The following is an 18,530-nucleotide window of genomic DNA, read 5'->3' as shown; positions in this document are numbered from 1 at the left end:
GAGAGACAGAGATAGAACAAGAGAGATAGAGAGAATGAGAAAGATATAGAGAGGAGAGGGAGAGGAAGATAGAACAAGAGAGAGATGGAGGGAGAGAGAGAGAAATAGGGAGAGAGGAGGGAGACAGATTGAAATAGGAGAGTGGGAGAGGGAGAGAGAGGAGGGAGAGAGAAATGTAGAGAGAGAGGAAGAGAGAGATAGAGAGAACAAGAGAGAGGGTTAGAGAGAGAGAGAACGTGGAAGGGGAGATACAGATAGAGTGCCAGAAAAGGAGGAGAGCAAGATAGAGAGAATGGGTGGAGGGGGGGGGAAGAGAAATACAGAGGACGAGAGGGAGAAGGGAGAGAGGGAGGGAGAGAGATTGAGAGAAGGGGGGGGAGAGAGAGAGAGAGCAGAAAGAGGGAGACAGGCTGAGGGGAGAATTGGAAGAGAAAAAGATTGGAGAGAAGGAGAGATGGAGAGATGTAGAGGAGGAGAGCAATTGAGTCAGAGAGCCAGTCAGTGAAGGTAGAGAGAGAGAGATCAGAAGAGAGAGGGAGGTTGAAGAGAAAATGAGTGAGGGGAGAGGGGGAGGGAGAGAGATAGGGAGGCAGGCAAAGAAAGGAAGGAGAAGGGAGAGAGAAAGACAGGCAAATAAAGGTAGAGAGAGATGGGGGGGGGGGGGGGGGCGGGGATGGGCGGAGAGTGATAGGGAGAGAGAGTGACCATTTCAAAAATTCCAACTTCGGATATAAAACCACTTTGACTCAGGATTGGGATACTCATAAACTGAAACCTAACACCTTTAATACAGTGTCTGAGACCCAGTCCCTAACCTCACACCTTTAATACAGTGTCTGATCCCCAGACTCTAACCTCACACCTTTAATACAGTGTCTGAGCCCCAGACTCTAACCTCACACCTTTAATACAGTGTCTGAGCCCCAGTCCCGAACCTCACACCTTTAATACAGTGTCTGAGCCCCAGACTCTTACCTCACACCTTTAATACAGTGTCTGAGCCCCAGACTCTAACCTCACACCTTTAATACAGTGTCTGAGCCCCAGACTCTAACCTCACACCTTTAATACAGTGTCTGAGCCCCAGTACGAACCTCACGCCTTTAATACAGTGTCTGAGACCCAGACTCTAACCTCACACCTTTAATACAGTGTCTGAGCCCCAGACTCTAACCTCACACCTTTAATACAGTGTCTGAGCCCCAGATTCGAACCTCACACCTTTAATACAGTGTCTGAGCCCCAGACTCTAACCTCACACCTTTAATACAGTGTCTGAGCCCCAGACTCTAACCTCACACCTTTACTACAGTGTCTGAGCCCCAGACTCTAACCTCACACCTTTAATACACTGTCTGAGCGCCAGTCCCTAACCTCACACCTTTAATACAGTGTCTGAGCCCCAGACTCTAACCTCACACCTTTAATACAGTGTCTGAGCCCCAGACTCTAACCTCACACCTTTAATACAGTGTCTGAGCCCCAGACTCTAACCTCACACCTTTAATACCGTGTCTGAGCCCCAGTCCCTAACCTCACACCTTTAATACAGTGTCTGAGCCCCAGACTCTAACCTCACACCTTTAATACCGTGTCTGAGCCCCAGACTCTAACCTCACACCTTTAATACAGTGTCTGAGCCCCAGATTCTAAACTCACACCTTTAATACAGTGTCTGAGCCCCAGTCCCTAACCTCACTCCTTTAATACAGTGTCTGAGCCCCAGACTCTAACCTCACACCTTTAATGCAGTGTCTGAGCCCCAGACTCTAACCTCACACCTTTAATACAGTGTCTGAGCCCGAGACTCTAACCTCACACCTTTAATACAGTGTCTGAGCCCCAGACTCTAACCTCACACCTTTAATACAGTGTCTGAGCCCCAGTCTCTAACCTCACACCTTTAATACAGTGTCTGAGCCCCAGACTCTAACCTCACACCTTTAATACAGTGTCTGAGCCCCAGTCCCTAACCTCACACCTTTAATACAGTGTCTGAGCCCCAGACTCTAAGCTCACACCTTTAATACAGTGTCTGAGCCCCAGCCTCTAACCTCACACCTTTAATACAGTGTCTGAGCCCCAGACTCTAACCTCACACCTTTCATACAGTGTCTGAGCCCCAGTCCCTAACCTCACACCTTTAATACAGTGTCTGAGCCCCAGACTCTAAGCTCACACCTTTAATACAGTGTCTGAGCCCCAGACTCTAACCTCACTCCTTTAATACAGTGTCTGAGTACCAGTCCCTAACCTCACACCTTTAATACAGTGTCTGAGCCGAAGACAATAACCTCACACCTTTAATACAGTATCTGAGCACCAGACTCTAACCTCACACCTTTAATACAATATCTGAGCCCCAGACTCTAATCTCACACCTTTAATACAGTGTCTAAGCCCCAGAATCTAACCTCACACCGTTCATACAGTGTCTGAGCCCCAGTCCCTAACCTCACACCTTTAATACAGTGTCTGAGCCCCAGATTCTAACCTCACACCTTCAATACAGTGTCTGAGCCCCAGACTCTAACCTCACACCTTTAATACAGTGTCTGAGCACCAGACTCTAACCTCACACCTTTAATACAGTGTCAGAGCCCCAGACTCTAACCTCACACCTTTAATACAGTGTCTGAGTCCCAGACTCTAACCTCACACCTTTAATACAGTGTCTGAGCCCCAGACTCTAACCTCACACCTTTAATACAGTGTCTGAGCCCCAGACTCTAACCTCACACCTTTAATACAGTGTCTGAGCTTCAGACTCTAACCTCACACCTTTAATACAGTGTCAGAGCCCCAGACTCTAACCTCACACCTTTAATACGGTGTCTGAGCCCCAGTCCCTAACCTCACACCTTTAATACATTGTCTGAGCCCAAGACAATAACCTCACACCTTTAATACAGTGTCTGAGCCCCAGTCTCTAACCTCACACCTTCAATACAATGTCTGAGCTTCAGACTCTAACCTCACACCTTTAATACAGTGTCAGAGCCCCAGACTCTAACCTCACACCTTTAATACAGTGTCTGAGCCCCAGACTCTAACCTCACACCTTTAATACAGTGTCTGAGCCCAAGACAATAACCTCACACCTTTAATACAGTGTCTGAGCCCCAGTCTCTAACCTCACACCTTTAATACAGTGTCTGAGCCCCAGACTCTAACCTCACACCTTTAATACAGCGTCTGAGCCCAAGACAATAACCTCACACCTTTAATACAGTGTCTGAGCCCCAGTCTCTAACCTCACACCTTTAATACAGTGTCTGAGCCCCAGACTCTAACCTCACACCTTTAATACAGTGTCTGAGCCCCAGACTCTAACCTCACACCTTTAATACAGTGTCTGAGCCCCAGACTCTAACCTCACACCTTTAATACAGTGTCTGAGCCCAAGACAATAACCTCACACCTTTAATACAGTGTCTGAGCACCAGACTCTAACCTCACACGTTTAATACAGTGTCTGAGCCCCAGACTCTAACCTCACCTCTTTAATACAGTGTCCGAGCCCCAGACTCTAACATCACACCTTTAATACAGTGTCTGAGCCCCAGACTCTAACCTCACACCTTTAATACAGTCTCTGAGCCCCAGACTCTAACCTCACACCTTTAATACAGTGTCTGAGCTCCAGACTCTAACCTCACACCTTTAATATACTGTCTGAGCCCAAGACAATAACCTCACACCTTTAATACAGTGTCTGAGCACAAGATTGTAACCTCACACCTTTAATACAGTGTCTGAACCCCAGTCTCTAACCTCACACCTTTAATACAGTGTCTGAGCCCCAGACTCTAACCTCACACCTTTATTACAGTGTCTGAGCCCAAGACAATAACCTCAAACCTTTAATACAGTGTCTGAGTCCCCGACTCTAACCTTACACCTTTAATACAGTGTCTGAGCCCCAGACTCTAACCTCACACCTTTAATACAGTGTCTGAGCCCCAGAATCTAACCTCACACCGTTCATACAGTGTCTGAGCCCCAGTCCCTAACCTCACACCTTTAATACAGTGTCTGAGCCCCAGACTCTAACCTCACACCTTCAATACAGTGTCTGAGCCCCAGACTCTAACCTCACTCCTTTAATACAGTGTCTGAGCTCCAGACTCCAACCTCACACCTTTAATACAGTGTCTGAGCTTCAGACTCTAACCTCACACCTTTAATACAGTGTCTGAGCCCCAGACTCTAACCTCACACCTTTAATACGGTGTCTGAGGCCGAGTCCCTAACCTCACACCTTTAATACAGTGTCTGAGCCCAAGACAATAACCTCACACCTTTAATACAGTGTCTGAGCCCCAGTCTCTAACCTCACACCTTTAAGACAGTGTCTGAGCCCCAGACTCTAACCTCACACCTTTAATATAGCGTCTGAGCCCAAGACAATAACCTCACACCTTTAATACAGTGTCTGAGCCCCAGTCTCTAACCTCACATCTTTAATACAGTGTCTGAGCCCCAGACTCTAACCTCACACCTTTAATACAGTGTCTGAGCCCCAGACTCTAACCTCACACCTTTAATACAGTGTCTGAGCCCCAGACTCTAACCTCACACCTTTAATACAGTGTCTGAGCCCAAAACAATAACCTCACGGGTCTGAGCCCCTGACTCTAACCTCACACCTTTAATACAGTGTCTGAGCCCAAAACAATAACCTCACACCTTTAATACAGTGTCTGAGCCCCAGTCTCTAACCTCACACCTTTAAGACAGTGTCTGAGCACCAGACTCTAACCTCACACCTTTAATACCGTGTCTGAGTCCCAGACTCTAACCTCACACCTTTAATACAGTGTCTGAGCCCCAGACTCTAACCTCACACCTTTAAAACAGTCTCTGAGCCCCAGACTCTAACCTCACACCTTTAATACAGTGTCTGAGCTCCAGACTCTAACCTCACAGCTTTAATACAGTGTCTGAGCCACAGTCCCTCACCTCACACCTTTAATACAGTGTCTGAGCCCCACACTCCAACCTCTCGCCTTTAATACAGTGTCTGAGTCCCAGACTCTAACCTCACACCCTTAATACAGTGTATGAGCCCCAGACTCTAACCTCACAACTTTAATACAGTGTCTGAGCCCCAGTCCCTAACCTCACACCTTGAATACAGTGTCTGAGCCCCAGACTCTAACCTCACACCTTTAATACAGTGTCTGATCCCCAGCCTCTAACCTCACACCTTTAATACAGTGTCTGAGCCCCAGACTCTAACCTCACACCTTTAATACAGTGTCTGAGCCCCAGACTCTAACCTCACACCTTTAATACAGTGTCTGAGCTTCAGACTCTAACCTCACACCTTTAATACCGTGTCTGAGCCCCAGACTCTAACCTCACACCTTTAATACGGTGTCTGAGCCCCAGTCCCTAACCTCACACCTTTAATACATTGTCTGAGCCCAAGACAATAACCTCACACCTTTAATACAGTGTCTGAGCCCCAGTCTCTAACCTCACACCTTTAATACAGTGTCTGAGCCCCAGACTCTAACCTCACACCTTTAATACAGCGTCTGAGCCCAAGACAATAACCTCACACCTTTAATACAGTGTCTGAGCCCCAGTCTCTAACCTCACACCTTTAATACAGTGTCTGAGCCCCAGACTCTAACCTCACACCTTTAACACAGTGTCTGAGCCCCAGACTCTAACCTCACACCTTTAATACAGTGTCTGAGCCCAAGACAATAACCTCACACCTTTAATACAGTGTCTGAGCACCAGACTCTAACCTCACACGTTTAATACAGTGTCTGAGCCCCAGTCCCTAACCTCACACCTTCAAACAGTGCCTGAGCCCCAGACTCTAACCTCACTCCTTTAATACAGTGTCTGAGTACCAGTCCCTAACCGCACACCTTTAATACAGTGTCTGAGCCCCAGTCTCTAACCTCACACATTTAATACAGTATCTGAGCACCAGACTCTAACCTCACACGTTTAATACAGTGTCTGAGCCCCAGACTCTAACCTCACTCCTTTAATACAGTGTCCGAGCCCCAGACTCTAACATCACACCTTTAATACAGTGTCTGAGCCCCAGACTCTAACCTCACACCTTTAATACAGTGTCTGAGCCCCAGACTCTAACATCACACCATTAATACGGTCTCTGAGCCCCAGACGCTAACCTCACAGCTTTAATACAGTGTCTGAGCCACAGTCCCTAACCTCACACCTTTAATACAGTGTCTGAGCCCCAGACTCTAACCTCACACCTTTAATACAGTGTCTGAGCCCCAGTACGAACCTCACGCCTTTAATACACTGTCTGAGCCCCAGACTCTAACCTCACACCTTTAATACAGTGTCTGAGCCCTAGACTCTAACCTCACACCTTTAATACAGTGTCTGAGCCCAAGACAATAACCTCACACCTTTAATACAGTGTCTGAGCCCCAGACTCTAACCTCACACCTTTAATACAGTGTCTGAGCACCAGACTCTAACCTCACACGTTTAATACAGTGTCTGAGCCCCAGACTCTAACCTCACTCCTTTAATACAGTGTCCGAGCCCCAGACTCTAACATCACACCTTTAATACAGTGTCTGAGCCCCAGACTCTAACCTCACACCTTTAATACAGTGTCTGAGCCCCAGATTCTAACCTCACACCTTTAATACAGTGTCTGAGCCCCAGTCCCTAACCTCACTCCTTTAATACAGTGTCTGAGCCCCAGACTCTAACCTCACACCTTTAATGCAGTGCCTGAGCCCCAGACTCTAACCTCACAACTTTAATACAGTGTCTGAGCCCCAGTCCCTAACCTCACACCTTTAATACAGTGTCTGAGCCCCAGTCTCTAACCTCACACCTTTATTACAGTGTCTGAGCCCCAGATTCTAACCTCACACCTTTAATACAGTGTCTGAGCCCCAGTCCCTAACCTCACTCCTTTAATACAGTGTCTGAGCCCCAGACTCTAACCTCACACCTTTAATGCAGTGTCTGAGCCCCAGACTCTAACCTCACAACTTTAATACAGTGTCTGAGCCCCAGTCCCTAACCTCACACCTTTAATACAGTGTCTGAGCCCCAGTCTCTAACCTCACACCTTTAATACAGTGTCTGAGCCCCAGATTCTAACCTCACACCTTCAATACAGTGTCTGAGCCCCAGACTCTAACCTCACACCTTTAATACAGTGTCTGAGCCCCAGACTCTAACCTCACACCTTTAATACAGTGTCAGAGCCCCAGACTCTAACCTCACACCTTTAATACAGTGTCTGAGCCCCAGTCTCTAACCTCACACCTTTAATACAGTGTCTGAGCCCCAGACTCTAACCTCACACCTTTAATACAGTGTCTGAGCCCCAGTCCCTAACCTCACACCTTTAATACAGTGTCTGAGCCCCAGACTCTAAGCTCACACCTTTAATACAGTGTCTGAGCCCCAGCCTCTAACCTCACACCTTCAAAACAGTGCCTGAGCCCCCAGACTCTAACCTCACTCCTTTAATACAGTGTCTGAGTACCAGTCCCTAACCTCACACCTTTAATACAGTGTCTGAGCCCCAGTCTCTAACCTCACACCTTTAATACAGTGTCTGAGCCCCAGACTCTAACCTCACACCTTTAATACAGTATCTGAGCACCAGACTCTAACCTCACACCTTTAATACAATATCTGAGCCCCAGACTCTAATCTCACACCTTTAATACAGTGTCTAAGCCCCAGAATCTAACCTCACACCGTTCATACAGTGTCTGAGCCCCAGTCCCTAACCTCACACCTTTAATACAGTGTCTGAGCCCCAGACTCTAACCTCACACCTTCAATACAGTGTCTGAGCCCCAGACTCTAACCTCACTCCTTTAATACAGTGTCTGAGCTCCAGACTCCAACCTCACACCTTTAATACAGTGTCTGAGCTTCAGACTCTAACCTCACACCTTTAATACAGTGTCTGAGCCCCAGACTCTAACCTCACACCTTTAATACGGTGTCTGAGGCCGAGTCCCTAACCTCACACCTTTAATACAGTGTCTGAGCCGAAGACAATATCCTCACACCTTTAATACAGTGTCTGAGCCCCAGTCTCTAACCTCACACCTTTAAGACAGTGTCTGAGCCCCAGACTCTAACCTCACACCTTTAATACAGCGTCTGAGCCCAAGACAATAACCTCACACCTTTAATACAGTGTCTGAGCCCCAGTCTCTAACCTCACATCTTTAATACAATGTCTGAGCCCCAGACTCTAACCTCACACCTTTAATACAGTGTCTGAGCCCCAGACTCTAACCTCACACCTTTACTACAGTGTCTGAGCCCCAGACTCTAACCTCACACCTTTAATACAGTGTCTGAGCCCCAGACTCTAACCTCACACCTTTAATACAGTGTCTGAGCCCAAAACAATAACCTCACACCTTTAATACAGTGTCTGAGCACCAGACTCTAACCTCACACCTTTAATACAGTGTCTGAACCCCAGACTCTAACCTCACTCCTTTAATACAGTGTCCGAGCCCCAGACTCTAACATCACACCTTTAATACAGTGTCTGAGCCCCAGACTCTAACCTCACACCTTTAATACAGTGTCTGAGCCCCAGACTCTAACCTCACACCTTTAATACAGTGTCTGAGCCCCAGACTCTAACCTCACATCTTTAATACAATGTCTGAGCCCCAGACTCTAACCTCACACCTTTAATACAGTGTCTGAGCCCCAGACTCTAACCTCACACCTTTAATACAGTGTCTGAGCCCCAGACTCTAACCTCACACCTTTAATACAGTGTCTGAGCCCAAAACAATAACCTCACGTGTCTGAGCCCCTGACTCTAACCTCACACCTTTAATACAGTGTCTGAGCCCAAAACAATAACCTCACACCTTTAATACAGTGTCTGAGCACCAGACTCTAACCTCACACCTTTAATACAGTGTCTGAGCCCCAGACTCTAACCTCACTCCTTTAATACAGTGTCCGAGCCCCAGACTCTAACATCACACCTTTAATACAGTGTCTGAGCCCCAGACTCTAACCTCACACCATTAATACAGTCTCTGAGCCCCAGACGCTAACCTCACAGCTTTAATACAGTGTCTGAGCCACAGTCCCTCACCTCACACCTTTAATACAGTGTCTGAGCCCCACACTCCAACCTCTCGCCTTTAATACAGTGTCTGAGTCCCAGACTCTAACCTCACACCCTTAATACAGTGTATGAGCCCCAGACTCTAACCTCACAACTTTAATACAGTGTCTGAGCCCCAGTCCCTAACCTCACACCTTGAATACAGTGTCTGAGCCCCAGACTCTAACCTCACACCTTTAATACAGTGTCTGAGCTTCAGACTCTAACCTCACACCTTTAATACAGTGTCTGAGCCCCAGACTCTAACCTCACACCTTTAATACGGTGTCTGAGCCCCAGTCCCTAACCTCACACCTTTAATACATTGTCTGAGCCCAAGACAATAACCTCACACCTTTAATACAGTGTCTGAGCCCCACTCTCTAACCTCACACCTTTAATACAGTGTCTGAGCCCCAGACTCTAACCTCACACCTTTAATACAGTGTCTGAGCTTCAGACTCTAACCTCACACCTTTAATACAGTCTCTGAGCCCCAGACTCTAACCTCACACCTTTAATACAGTGTCTGAGCCCCAGACTCTAACCTCACACCTTTAATACAGTGTCTGAGCCCCAGTCTCTAACCTCACACCTTTAATACAGTGTCTGAGCCCCAGACTCTAACCTCACACCTTTAATACAGTGTCTGAGCTTCAGACTCTAACCTCACACCTTTAATACAGTGTCTGAGCTTCAGACTCTAACCTCACACCTTTAATACAGTGTCTGAGCCCCAGACTCTAACCTCACACCTTTAATACGGTGTCTGAGCCCCAGTCCCTAACCTCACACCTTTAATACATTGTCTGAGCCCAAGACAATAACCTCACACCTTTAATACAGTGTCTGAGCCCAGTCTCTAACCTCACACCTTTAATACAGTGTCTGAGCCCCAGACTCTAACCTCACACCTTTAATACAGCGTCTGAGCCCAAGACAATAACCTCACACCTTTAATACAGTGTCTGAGCCCCAGTCTCTAACCTCACACCTTTAATACAGTGTCTGAGCCCCAGACTCTAACCTCACACCTTTAACACAGTGTCTGAGCCCCAGACTCTAACCTCACAACTTTAATACAGTGTCTGAGCCCTAGACAATAACCTCACACCTTTAATACAGTGTCTGAGCACCAGACTCTAACCTCACACGTTTAATACAGTGTCTGAGCCCCAGTCCCTAACCTCACACCTTTAATACAGTGTCTGAGCCCCAGACTCTAACGTCACACCTTTAATACAGTGTCTGAGCCCCAGCCTCTAACCTCACACCTTCAAAACAGTGCCTGAGCCCCAGACTCTAACCTCACTCCTTTAATACAGTGTCTGAGTACCAGTCCCTAACCGCACACCTTTAATACAGTGTCTGAGCCCCAGTCTCTAACCTCACACCTTTAATACAGTGTCTGAGCACCAGACTCTAACCTCACACGTTTAATACAGTGTCTGAGCCCCAGACTCTAACCTCACTCCTTTAATACAGTGTCCGAGCCCCAGACTCTAACATCACACCTTTAATACAGTGTCTGAGCCCCAGACTCTAACCTCACACCATTAATACAGTCTCTGAGCCCCAGACGCTAACCTCACAGCTTTAATACAGTGTCTGAGCCACAGTCCCTAACCTCACACCTTTAATACAGTGTCTGAGCCCCAGACTCTAACCTCACACCTTTAATACAGTGTCTGAGCCCCAGTACGAACCTCACGCCTTTAATACAGTTTCTGAGCCCCAGACTCTAACCTCACACCTTTAATACAGTGTCTGAGCCCTAGACTCTAACCTCACACCTTTAATACAGTGTCTGAGCCCAAGACAATAACCTCACACCTTTAATACAGTGTCTGAGCCCCAGACTCTAACCTCACACCTTTAATACAGTGTCTGAGCTCCAGACTCTAACCTCACACCTTTAATACCGTGTCTGAGCCCCAGACTCTAACCTCACACCTTTAATACAGTGTCTGAGCCCCAGATTCTAACCTCACACCTTTAATACAGTGTCTGAGCCCCAGTCCCTAACCTCACTCCTTTAATACAGTGTCTGAGCCCCAGACTCTAACCTCACACCTTTAATGCAGTGTCTGAGCCCCAGACTCTAACCTCACAACTTTAATACAGTGTCTGAGCCCCAGTCCCTAACCTCACACCTTTATTGCAGTGTCTGAGCCCCAGACTCTAACCTCACACCTTTCATACAGTGTCTGAGCCCCAGTCCCTAACCTCACACCTTTAATACAGTGTCTGAGCCCCAGACTCTAACCTCACACCTTTAATACAGTGTCTGAGCCCAAGACAATAACCTCACACCTGTAATACAGTGTCTGAGCCCCAATCTCTAACCTTACACCTTTAATACAGTGTCTGAGCCCCAGTCCCTAACCTCACACCTTTAATACAGTGTCTGAGACCCAGACTCTAACCTCACACCTTTAATACAGTGTCTGAGCCCCAGTCCCTAACCTCACACCTTTACTACAGTGTCTGAGCCCCGGACTCTAACCTCACACCTTTAATACAGTGTCTGAGCCCCGGTCTCTAATCTCACACCCTTAATACAGTGTCTGAGTCCCAGACTCTAACCTTCCACCTTTAATACAGTGCCTGAGTCCCAGACTCTAACCTCACACCTTCAATACAGTGTCTGAGCCCCAGACGCTAACCTCACACCTTTAATACAGTGTCTTAGCCCCAGACTCTAACCTCACACCTTTAATACAGTGTCTGAGCCCCAGACTCTAACCTCACACCTTTAATACAGTGTCTGATCCCCAGACTCGAACCTCACACCTTTAATACAGTGTCTGAGCCCAAGACAATAACCTCACACCTTTAATACAGTGTCTGAGCCCCAGACTCTAACCTCACACCTTTAATACAGTGTCTGAGCCACAGTCTCTAACCTCACACCTTTATTAATGTGACTGAGCTCCAGACTCTAACCTCACACCTTTAATACAGTGTCTGAGCCCCAGTCCCTAACCTCACGCCTTTAATACAGTGTCTGAGCCCAAGACAATAACCTCACACCTGTAATACAGTGTCTGAGCCCCAGACTCTAACCTCACAACTTTAATACTGTGTCTGAGCCCCAGTCCCTAACCTCACACCTTTAATACAGTGTCTGAGCTCCAGACTCTAACCTCACACCTTTAATACAGTGTCTGAGCCCCAGACTCTAACCTCACTCCTTAATACAGTGTCCGAGCCGCAGACTCTAACCTCACACCTTTAATACAGTGTCTGAGCCCCAGACTCTAACCTCACACCTTTAATACAGTGTCTGAGCCCCAGACTCTAACCTCACACCTTTAATACAGTGTCTGAGCCCCAGACTCTAACCTCACACCTTTGATACAGTGTCTGAGCCCCAGACTCTAACCTCACACCTTTAATACAGTGTCTGAGCGCCAGTCCCTAACATCACACCTTTAATACAGTGTCTGAGCCCCAGACTCTAACCTCACACCTTTAATACAGTGTCTGAGCCCCAGACTCTAACCTCACACCTTTAATACAGTGACTGAGCCCCAGACTCTAACCTCACACCTTTAATACAGTGTCTGAGCCCCAGACTCTAACCTCACACCTTTAATACAGTGTCTGAGACCCAGTCCCTAACCTCACACCTTTAATACAGTGTCTGAGCCCCGGACGCTAACCTCACACCTTTAATACAGAGTCTGAGCCCCAGACGCTAACCTCACACCTTTAATACAGTGTCTGAGCCCCAGACGCTAACCTGACACCTTTAATACAGTGTCTGAGCCCCAGATGCTAACCTCACACCTTTAATACACTGTCTGAGCCCCAGTTTCTCACCTCACTCCTTTAATACAGTGTCTGAGCCCCAGACGCTAACCTCACTCCTTTAATACAGTGTCTGTGCCCCAGACTCTAACCTCACACCTTTAATACAGTGTCTGAGCCCCAGACTCTAACCTCACACCTTTCATACAGTGTCTGAGCCCCAGTCCCTAACCTCACGTCTTTAATACAGTGTCTGAGCCCAAGACAATAACCTCACACCTGTAATACAGTGTCTGAGCCCCAATCTCTAACCTTACACCTTTAATACAGTGTCTGAGCCCCAGTCCCTAACCTCACACCTTTAATACAGTGTCTGAGCCCCAGACTCTAACCTCACACCTTTAATACAGTGTCTGAGCCCCAGTCCCTAACCTCACACCTTTAATACAGTGTCTGAGCCCCGGACTCTAACCTCACACCTTTAATACAGTGTCTGAGCCCCAGTCTCTAATCTCACACCTTTAATACAGTGTCTGAGCCCCAGACTCTAACCTCACATCTTTAATACAGTGTCTGAGCCCCAGACTCTAACCTCACACCCTTAATACAGCGTCTGAGTCCCAGACTCTAACCTCACACCTTTAATACAGTGCCTGAGTCCCAGACTCTAACCTCACACCTTCAATACAGTGTCTGAGCCCCAGACTCTAACCTCACACCCTTAATACAGTGTCTGAGCCCCAGACTCTAACCTCACACCTTTCATACAGTGTCTGAGCCCCAGTCCCTAACCTCACGTCTTTAATACAGTGTCTGAGCCCAAGACAATAACCTCACACCTGTAATACAGTGTCTGAGCCCCAATCTCTAACCTTACACCTTTAATACAGTGTCTGAGCCCCAGTCCCTAACCTCACACCTTTAATACAGTGTCTGAGCCCCAGACGCTAACCTCACTCCTTTAATACAGTGTCTGTGCCCCAGACTCTAACCTCACACCTTTAATACAGTGTCTGAGCCCCAGACTCTAACCTCACACCTTTCATACAGTGTCTGAGCCCCAGTCCCTAACCTCACGTCTTTAATACAGTGTCTGAGCCCAAGACAATAACCTCACACCTGTAATACAGTGTCTGAGCCCCAATCTCTAACCTTACACCTTTAATACAGTGTCTGAGCCCCAGTCCCTAACCTCACACCTTTAATACAGTGTCTGAGACCCAGACTCTAACCTCACACCTTTAATACAGTGTCTGAGCCCCGGACTCTAACCTCACACCTTTAATACAGTGTCTGAGCCCCAGTCTCTAATCTCACACCTTTAATACAGTGTCTGAGCCCCAGACTCTAACCTCACATCTTTAATACAGTGTCTGAGCCCCAGATTCTAACCTCACACCCTTAATACAGCGTCTGAGTCCCAGACTCTAACCTCACACCTTTAATACAGTGCCTGAGTCCCAGACTCTAACCTCACACCTTCAATACAGTGTCTGAGCCCCAGACTCTAACCTCACACCCTTAATACAGTGTCTGAGCCCCAGTCCGTAACCTCACACCTTTAATACAGTGTCTGAGCCCCAGTCCCTAACCTCACACCTTTAATACAGTGTCTGAGCCCCAGTCCCTAACCTCACACCTTTAATACAGTGTCTGAGCCCCGGACTCTAACCTCACACGTTTAATACAGTGTCTGAGCCCCAGTCCCTAACCTCACACCTTTAATACAGTGTCCGAGCCCCAGACTCTAACCTCACACCTTTAATACAGTGTCTGAGCCCCAGACTCTAACCTCACACCTTTAATACAGTGTCTGAGCCCCAGACACTAACCTCACACCATTAATACAGTGTCTGAGCCCCAGACGCTAACCTCACAGCTTTAATACAGTGTCTGAACCCCAGTCCCTTACATCACACCTTTAATACAGTGTCTGAGCCCCAGTTTCTAACCTCACTCCTTTAATACAGTGTCTGAGCCAAAGACTCTAACCTCACACCCTTAATACAGTGTCTGAGTCCCAGACTCTAAACTCACACCTTTAATACAGTGTCTGAGCCCCAGACGCTAACCTCACACCTTTAATACAGTGTCTGAGCCCCAGACGCTAACCTCCCACCTTTAATACAGTGTCTGAGCCCCAGATGCTAACCTCACACCTTTAATACAGTATCTGAGCCCCAGACGCTAACCTGACACCTTTAATACAGTGTCTGAGCCCCAGATGCTAACCTCACACCTTTAATACAGTGTTTGAGCCCCGGACTCTAACCTCACACCTTTAATACAGTGTCTGAGCTCCAGACTCTAACCTCACACCTTTAATACAGTGTCTGAGCCCCAGACGCTAACCTCACTCCTTTAATACAGTGTCTGTGCCCCAGACTCTAACCTCACACCTTTAATACAGTGTCTGAGCCCCAGACTCTAACCTCACACCTTTAATACAGTGTCTGAGCCCCAGACTCTAACCTCACACCTTTAATACACTGTCTGAGCCCCAGACTCTAACCTCACACCTTTAATACAGTGTCTGAGCCGCAGACTCTAACCTCACACCTTTAATACAGTGTCTGAGCCCAAGACAATAACCTCACACCTTTAATACAGTGTCTGAGCCCCAGACTCTAACCTCACACCTTTAATACAGTGTCTGTGCCCCAGACTCTAACCTCACACCTTTAATACAGTGTCTGAGCCCCAGTCTCTAACCTCACACCTTTAATACAGTGTCTGAGCCCCAGACTCTAACCTCACACCTTTAATACAGTGTCTGAGCCCCAGACTCTAACCTCACACCTTTAATACAGTGTCTGAGCTCCAGACTCTAACCTCACACCTTTAATACAGTGTCTGAGCCCCAGACTCTAACCTCACACCTTTAATACAGTGTCTGAGCCCCAGTCCCTAACCTCACACCTTTAATACAGTGTCTGAGCCCCAGACTCTAACCTCACACCTTTAAGACACTGTCTGAGCCCCAGTCCCTAACCTCACACCTTTGATACAGTGTCTGAGCCCCAGACTCTAACCTCACACCTTTAATACAGTGTCTGAGCCCCAGATTCTAACCTCACACCTTTAATACAGTGTCTGAGCCCCAGACTCTAACCTCACACCTTTAATACAGTGTCTGAGCTACAGACTCTAACCTCACACCTTTAATACCGTGTCTGAGCCCCAGACTCGAACCTCACACCTTTAATACATTGTCTGAGCCCCAGACTCTAACCTCACACCCTTAATACAGTGTCTGAGCCCCAGACTCTAACCGCACACCTTTAAAACAGTGTCTGAGCCCCAGTCTCTAACCTCACACCTTTAATACAGTGTCTGAGCCCCAGACAATAACCTCACACCTTTAATACAGTGTCTGAGCCCCAGTCTCTAACCTCACACCTTTAATACAGTGTCTGAGCCCCAGACTCTAACCTCACACCTTTAATACAGTGTCTGAGCCCCAGTCTCTAACCTCACACCTTTAATACACTGTCTGAGCCCCAGACTCTAACCTCACACCTTTAATACAGTGTCTGATCCCCAGACTCTAACCTCACACCTTTAATACAGTGTCTGAGCCCAAGACAATAACCTCACACCTTTAATACAGTGTCTGAGCCCCAGACTCTAGCCTCACACCTTTAATACACTGTCTGAGCCCCAGACGCTAACCTCACTCCTTTAATACAGTGTCTGTGCCCCAGACTCTAACCTCACACCTTTAATACAGTGTCTGAGCCCCAGACTCTAACCTCACACCTTTAATACAGTGTCTGAGCCACAGTCTCTAACCTCACACCTTTAATACAGTGTCTGAGCCCAAGACAATAACCTCACACCTTTATTAATGTGACTGAGCCCCAGACTCTAACCTCACACCTTTAATACAGTGTCTGAGCCCCAGTCCCTAACCTCACGCCTTTAATACAGTGTCTGAGCCCAAGACAATAACCTCACACCTTTAATACAGTGTCTGAGCCGCAGACTCTAACCTCACACCTTTAATACAATGTCTCAGCCCCAGACTCTAACCTCACACCATTAATTCAGTGTCTGAGCCCCAAACGCTAACCTCACAGCTTTAATACAGTGTCTGAGCCCCAGTCCCTAACATCACACCTTTAATACAGTGTCTGAGCCCCAGACTCTAACCTCACACCTTTAATACAGTGTCTGAGCCCCAGACTCTAACCTCACACCTTTAATACAGTGTCTGAGCCCCAGACTCTAACCTCACACCTTTAATACACTGTCTGAGCCCCAGTTTCTAACCTCACTCCTTAATACAATGTCCGAGCCCCAGACTCTAACCTCACACCTTTAATACAGTGTCTGAGCCCCAGTCCCTAACATCACACCTTTAATACAGTGTCTGAGCCCCAGACTCTAACCTCACACCTTTAATACAGTGTCTGAGCCCCAGACTCTAACCACACACCTTTAATACACTGTCTGAGCCCCAGACTCTAACCTCACACCTTTAATACAGTATCTGAGCCCCAGTCCCTAACCTCACACCTTTAATACAGTGTCTGAGCCCCAGTCCCTAACCTCACACCTGTAATACAGTGTCTGAGCCCCAGACTCTAACCTCACACCTTTAATACAGTGTCTGAGCCCCAGTCTCGAACCTCACACCTTTAATACAGTGTCTGAGCTCCAGATTCTAACCTCACACCTTTAGTACAGTGTCTCAGCCCCAGACTCTAACCTCACACCTTTAATACAGTGTCTGAGCCCCAGACTCTAACCTCACTCCTTAATACAGTGTCCGAGCCCGAGACTCTAACCTCACACCTTTAATACAGTGTCTGAGCCCCAGACTCTAACCTCACACCTTTAATACAGTGTCTGAGCCCCAGACTCTAACCTCACACCATTAATACAGTGTCTGAGCCCCAGACGCTAACCTCATAGCTTTAATACAGTGTCTGAGCCCCAGTCCCTAACATCACACCTTTAATACAGTGTCTGAGCCCCAGACTCTAACCTCACACCTTTAATACAGTGTCTGAGCCCCAGACTCTAACCTCACACCTTTAATACAGTGTCTGAGCCCCAGACTCTAACCTCACACCTTTAAAACAGTGTCTGAGCCCCAGACTCTAACCTCACACCTTTAATACACTGTCTGAGCCCCAGTTTCTAACCTCACTCCTTAATACAGTGTCCGAGCCCCAGACTCTAACCTCACACCTTTAATACAGTGTCTGAGCCCCAGACTCTAACCTCACACCTTTAATACAGTGTCTGAGCCCCAGACTCTAACCTCACACCATTAATACAGTGTCTGAGCCCCAGACGCGAACCTCACAGCTTTAATACAGTGTCTGAGCCCCAGTCCCTAACATCACACCTTTAATACAGTGTCTGAGCCCCAGACTCTAACCTCACACCTTTAATACAGTGTCTGAGCCCCAGACTCTAACCTCACACCTTTCATTCAGTGTCTGAGCCCCAGACTCTAACCTCACACCTTTAATACACTGTCTGAGCCCCAGTTTCTAACCTCACTCCTTTAATACAGTGTCTGAGCCGAAGACAATAACCTCACACCTTTAATACAGTGTCTGAGCCCCAGACTCTAACCTCACACCTTTAATACAGTGTCTGAGCCCCAGTTTCTAACCTCACTCCTTTAATACAGTGTCTGAGC

Source organism: Chiloscyllium punctatum, chromosome 2 (assembly GCF_047496795.1).
Source record: "Chiloscyllium punctatum isolate Juve2018m chromosome 2, sChiPun1.3, whole genome shotgun sequence".
In the NCBI taxonomy this organism is placed as follows: domain Eukaryota; kingdom Metazoa; phylum Chordata; class Chondrichthyes; order Orectolobiformes; family Hemiscylliidae; genus Chiloscyllium; species Chiloscyllium punctatum.
The sequence above is the reverse complement of the archived record's forward strand: the minus strand, read 5'-3'. Positions refer to the sequence as shown.